At 36.4% G+C, this 6,757-nt stretch overlaps 1 long non-coding RNA gene across 1 annotated transcript in view; it reads left to right on the forward strand.

Annotated features, from left to right (window-relative positions):
* Positions 1-677: 677 nt before the first annotated feature.
* Positions 678-6,757, forward strand: part of LOC134477168 (uncharacterized) — a 51,419-nt gene continuing 45,339 nt past the window's right edge. The window contains exon 1 of the long non-coding RNA XR_010049079.1: positions 678-970. This is a non-coding gene — a long non-coding RNA (uncharacterized LOC134477168). The remainder of the gene's footprint in view (positions 971-6,757) is intronic.

Below are 6,757 nucleotides of genomic sequence, written 5' to 3' on the forward strand. Positions count from 1 at the left end.
CTGTTGTTACATGTATTCTCGGAACTTTACAACACATTTCTTTTTTGTTTGAAATGGTCAGAAACTATTTCTGTGCTTACAACTGTTAATGGACATTTTAAATAAATACACTAAAAAAGTGACATAAACTCATGAAGACAAGTGGGCAGCAATAGCATCTCACTATTAAAGTCTAAAAAATTATATATTCTTACTTCAAATAGTGGAACAACTGACTGACCAAAGTTCTTCTATAGTTTAGAGCTCTGATATTTTGTCCGCAAAGGCAGAGATATTATTACATAGCATATGGTAGGAAAACTTAACATTGGAGTATGTTGACTTCTTGCAAGCTTTAGTAAAGGTCTTTACTAAAAGGTCATGCTTAGCCTGAAGTTGAAAAGTGAGAGAAAAATCCTTAAACTGTATAAAAAGAGATCTTTTATATAAGTAGCCTATTATCCAAAGCCACTTAAGCATAGCACAGTTAAGAAATCTTTTTCTCAAACTAAATTTAGTGCAAGTAAAAGCAAGGAAGAAAAAGTCAGTGGATAGTAGAGTAGAGTTGAGAGAACTTTAATTCCTCCAGAGTCGGTTCAGGAACTCTTGCTATGCACCTCCTGCTGAGAGCACAAGGAGCAACTAGATTGCTAGAAGAGAAAAAATTTTAATCTTACATTCAGTGTTTAATACTTGACCAGATTCTGCCTTGGTTACTAACGATATTGGCTTGTTGTGGGATAGGCATGGAACTCACACCAGTGACAGTGCAAGACGAAGCCACCTCAAGTTCTGTGGGAGGTGCCTAGAAAATTTCTCTCTGCCCCTTTACCTTCAGGGAGGAAGCAGGTAGATCTGCTAGCGACTTGTGAGACTGAGGGAGGCAGGCTTAGGACGAAGCTGACCCTCAGAAGGGTGGAGAAGAGTGATGGAGAAGAGTGATGCTTTCTGATTATAGTGACCTGCTATACACAAACCCGAGGCTAAAGAGGTAAGTCTTCTTTATACCTGGATTTTCTAGCTAAGTGAGATAACAATTTTTTTCTGCTACTTAATCCAGACAAATGAATTTTCTGTTAGCTTGCAACAGAAGATATCGTAAGAGATAAAGCTTTTTTCTCAGTCACCTAATTTAGAAGCTTGACTTTTTAACATTTGCGATTCTATAGGGTCTGTAAGAATATTACCTAAACTGGTTTATCATAAGTCTTGTCAGTGAGACAGTGTTTCAAGGGCTGAATATTTGACACTATGTCCAACCTCTTCCTAAGAATTCAGTATCATTTTATTTAAGACCTGAGCAGTCCTTCACCTGTAAAACCCCCATCAGGCTGGGAATGGTAGTACGTATCTCTAATCCTGGCACTTAGGGAGGCTAAGCCGATGGATCATGAGTTTGAGACCAGCCCTGGGCAAGTTAGTGACACCCTGTTTGAAACGAAACGAAATGAAACAAAACAAAACAAAACAAAACAAAATCAAGGCAAAACAAAGCAAAGTAAAACAAAACAAAATGTAACTTTCTTTCCCTGAATGGCATTTTGCTAGCATGGTGGCACACATCTGTAATCTCAGCCCTTAGGAGGCTAAAGCAAGAGGATTACAAATTCAAGGTCAGTCTATGCTACCTGTATAACAAAGCAACCACCCACCCACCAAAGCTCAGGCACCTAATCTCTCACCTTTATGGTTACTCCTGTCAGTTCTGTCAGTAGCATTCTAATTTAAGGTGCTTCCCAGGACAATTACTTTCCAAAGTTTTGCATCAAACTTTTCATCTGTAAGGAGAATTCTTGTTCCCATTTGTTCCAGTATCCTTTAGTGAAGTCATCATAGCTATCACCATATTTATTGTTTCTCTTGCTTTTTCTTGGAAAAAATTTGAAGCTAGAAATTGTTTTTATATAAATATAACCATAACCAGTATACGTCTTAATCAGAGGACAAAGTTTGTCATTGCACGAAATGACATTTATTATGCTTGCAAAATTACTGTGAAAAATCTTTTCCAAAAATAGTTCTGCTATTTTGTTTATAACAGATTGGTAAAGATGAGTGAGGAACATGCCTCATTTAATACTATTTTAATGGGAGAACTTAATTATAACCAGAGTTTGCCACAGGCAAATGTTTCTGTCCACAGAGACCGCAAAGGGCACTGGATTATTCCTTCAAGCCAGCATGTTGTCTGAGGGGTAAACTACATGTACTTATACCAGGATGAGTGGTCGAGGTCTGCTTGCTCATCTAAAAAAAAAAAAATCAGGTCAATGCTAAGCCAAGAACTGTAATACCTCATGACTCAACTCAAAGTCTTTTGGCCAGTCCTGAAATTTCTACCTCAATGCTTATTTTTAAAGCATCTAAAAGGAGATCTAACCTAAAGAAGAGAATTATCTCCAAATGCAACTAGTGTCTATTACACCAGGGAAATCATCTGGCAGTGGAGGTAATATAATTTCCTAATTCCTAAACAATAATGTACTGCTGATGCTGTTTGAGCTCCTGAAAAACACAACAAAGTTAGTGTTTACTCAGTGATTTTAAAATGACTTAATGATAACACGCTTTGGAGTAAGTCATCCTGTATGCAGAAAGGAAATGCATTTTGCTTTGACTTCTCTTCTTCTACTCAGGAATTATGATCTGTGCCCTAGGCTATCAAACATCAGTGCACAAAATTATTCACAAAGGGTTTATGGTTCAAGTGGTAAATCTAGGCATTTGCAAAATGTTGACCCAAGTGAGTCAGCACAGAAAGCTTGATCTTTCAGTTTGATGAAAATGTAATTTTATGGATGTCAAGTTGAAGTTCAAAAGTGACATATCGTGTCACACAGATAAATAGTTTTGCCAAAAGCAATGCCATAATTCATAAGCACTTGTCAGGCCACGAGTAACTATCAGGCTGATTAAGTGAAGTGCTTACTAATAAATGCGGTCTTTATCCAATATTATACATTGGTCTTTCCTGAATAATAAAGGTAGCTCTATTTAAGAACTGAAATTAGTGCTTCAAGCTCACACCCAATATAAAAAAATTATGCGTGTGGTTCTTTTGCCCTCACAAAGATTAATTTTAGAATAATTCCATATAATAAAATGTGTCATATTATTTTCCACCTTAATTTTCTGAAGACCAACTAGATGACAATACTGGCATTCTGGGAGTTAGAAGAATGAATAAATACAAAATGCATGAATGAATGAATGAATAAATAAATAAACGAACAGCTATTGTTCTTGAAATGTGTTAGTGCTGAGAAAGAAACAGATTTGGAAATAACCTTCTTTACATTCTAGTCTAAACTGACTTTTCTGCGTATCTTCCATGGTCCTCTGGCTACAAAGATGCTGCCAGCTCTCTCTGCTCTTGGCCCCCTGATCTTTCTTCCTTCAGGTTTTACACTGGTGTGATTCCCAGGTGGACCTGTCCTTTCAGTCTTCTGATGGAAGAGTCGTTCCCTTCTTATCACTAAACTAGATTCTGCCCTTTGAAAACATCTCTAACTTGTAGGGGAGAATCTTTTTTTTCTCTTTTTCCATCTTTTCTCTTATAACCTACTTAAGCTGATTTCACTCTGCTTTTAAAATTCTTAAAGTTTTAAACTTTCAGAATATTTATTGAATGCAAAGTGATGTTATGACTTGAGTACCGTGGAATAATTAAATCAAGGCTATGAACAGTCATTGTATAAAAATGTGGTGTGGTAAGAATATGAAAAATGTTTAAAAATATATTACAATAAAAGAGATGTTGCCATTAATCTCCTCCCAGTCTTCCCCCTGGCTTCAAATATATTTATCCCATCATTTTGACTGCTTTCTGAAGCAGTTCTAGAAGAACTTTCTGTGCGTTTCTTCAGTGGCACAGTCTTAACTGCCTTGATACCCTCAATCAACTAAAAATGTTTATCTTACAAGGTCATATTGACCTTGAGGAAGAGTCAAAGATGCATTGTGCCTGCTCCGGTGAACAAGGAGGATGAGGACACATCATGATGTTTGTATTTGACAGACATTACTATAAACATTTTGATTCAGTTCAGGATACTGAGATATCCATGAAAGACAGGGAGTATTTTGAGAAGGATTAATGGAAATGTGTCTTTCACTGTAATAAATTTTTATTTAAACACTCATTACCTATTTTGATCATACCTGTGTCTTTTGTGGTGAGATGACTGGAAATTTAGTCTTTTAGTGATTTTGACATCTGTATGTCGAACTCTGAATGCCTGTGTCCATTGTAGCACTATTCACAATAGCCAAGTTATGGAATCAAAGTGTCCATCAAATGCTGAATGAATAAAGAAAATGTAATATTTATACATAACAAAATACTATTCATCCCTTAAAAAGAGAAATTTTATCTTGTGCAATAACATGAATGGACCTTCAGGACAATATCTAAGTGCAACAAGTCGGACCCAGAAAGCCAATACTGGATCTTGCACTACATTGCTGAGCAATGTACTTCAAAGGAAAAAGTATACCCACGCTGGTTCCTCTCATCGCCCTGACACTTTGTATCCATTCACTGTCACCTCCTTATTCCTCTCTATTGCCTTACTTCTGGTAACCACCATTCCTACTTCTGCGAGTTTGATTATTTTAGATTCCACACACTGTGTAAATGAGAAGAAGGGGTATTTGGTTTTCTGTGTACTTTATTTCACTTACTATAATGTCCTTTAGGTTTCTCTATGTTGTTGCAAATGATAAAATTCCTCTTTTTCTATTTGAAAGAGAATAAAACAAAACAAAATGATAAAATGAAACAAAATAATGAGAATGATCTTGGATTTCAAAAACAAGGCAGTAGGAAATCAACTGTAGTTAGTTACTATCTGGTACATTGTTATACTCTGAATAGTTGCTCAGACCACCAGATACAGGAGTGCAAAGTTAATCAAACAATATAAACCCTAAGTTGTTTCTTTACTTCAGTAGCTGTCATTTCAGGTGTGTGACTTCTGATTTCTTTTGTTTCTATGTCTCTTGGACTTGTTCTGGGTGGGCTGGAGGCTAAGATCATACCTCACTCCTTCGTTTTGGTGTTTTCCTGTGTTCCTCTGAATCAGCTGGTTGCGGAGTCCCGGGCGCTTCCCGCACTGGCTGCCCATCCTGGCCAGGGGATTGGGCTGGGCACCTGGGTTCCTCTGATTCGAGCTTCCTGGGGTGGTGGAGAGGTGCAGGGCAGTGGCCCACCGATGCCCACCCGATGGAGGTGGGGACTTGGGGAGTGGTCTCATGATTCTTTGTATTTCTGTGGTATCAGTCATGATCTTTCCATGTTCATTTCTGATTTTATTTGATTCCTTTCTCTACCTTTTTCTGATAGCCTAGGTAAAGGGTTCAAAAATCAGTTCTTGGGCTGGGGATTTAGCTCAGTGGCATAAGCGCCGGCCTGACAAACTCAAGCTCAAGTTTGATTCCCAGTACCAAAAAAAGAAAAAAAAGTCAGGCTTAGTTTTGTTGATCTTTTGTATCACTTCAAAATTTTCACTTCACTTAACTGATTCTCTGATCTTTCTTTCTCCTGACCTTGGGCTTAGTTTGTTAACTTTTTCTTATTTCCCTGAGGCACGCTGTTTAGTTTTTATTTGAGATCTTTCTTTTTTTTTTTCTGATGTAGGCATTTATTGCTATAGACTTTTCTCAGAATTGTTAACTCTACATCTTACCAGTTTTGGCATGTTGTATTTGTACTTTCAGTTGTTTGAAGATATTTTTGGAAATCTCTCTTAATTTTTCATTGACTTATTTGTTGTTTAGGAGAATGTGGTTTAGTTTCCATACATTGGTGAATTTTCTGATTGTAAACATTCTGAAATTTCTTCCAGAAATGGAGATTTCATACCATTGTAATCAGAAAATGTATTTGATATAATCTTAACATTTTAAAATTTGTTAAGATTTATCTGGTGTTTATATGATTTATCCTGGAGAGTGTCTATGTGCAGTGTTTGTTAGGCACAGTTAGACTAAAACAAATAAGGAATTTGAATTTAAGTTTGAACTACATTGGGACTTCATAGCCTGAACTGTGTAGCGACACCTTGTTACAAAAACAAACAAACAAACAAACAAACAAACTCATAAAAAATAATTCTACTTGAAATGGACAAGGAACCTGAGTAAAAATAGAAGATATTAAAATGGCCAACAGATACATGAAAAATGCTGTGTCACCATTCATTAAGTAATTTCACATTAAAATTATGAGATATCACTTCATACCTGTTGGAACAACAATTATCATGAAGACTAACAACAAATGCTCTAAAGGATGGATAGAAAATGAGATATTTGTACACTATTAGTGGAAATGTAAACTATAAATTTATTGTGGAAAACTGTGTGGAAGCTTATTTAAAACTTAAAACTAAAAATAGAGGTACCATAGGATCCAGAAATTCCTCTATTGAGTATTTACCCAAAAGATTTGAAATAAGCATGACTGAGAGGTATCTGTATGCCTATGTCCTTTGTGGCACTGTTCACTATAGTCAAGTTGTGGAATCAGCGTAAGTGTCCATCAGCCTGGCTGAATGAATAAAGAAAATGTAGTACTTATAAGACAACAGAATACTATTCACCCTTTAAAAAAGAAATTTTATCATTTGCAACAACATGAATAAACCTGAAGGATACTGTAATGTTTGATACATTGTGTCAATTTGAGTTTAGAAGTTTAACAAAGTGACTCAACAGGGGGCCAGGGTCCTCACTATGTGAACATCCTCATCCTGTGCAAGAGGAGGGCAGGGAGATG

Source organism: Cavia porcellus, unplaced genomic scaffold (assembly GCF_034190915.1).
Source record: "Cavia porcellus strain 051 isolate PalLab524CR breed Dunkin Hartley unplaced genomic scaffold, mCavPor4.1 scaffold_8, whole genome shotgun sequence".
In the NCBI taxonomy this organism is placed as follows: Eukaryota; Metazoa; Chordata; class Mammalia; order Rodentia; family Caviidae; genus Cavia; species Cavia porcellus.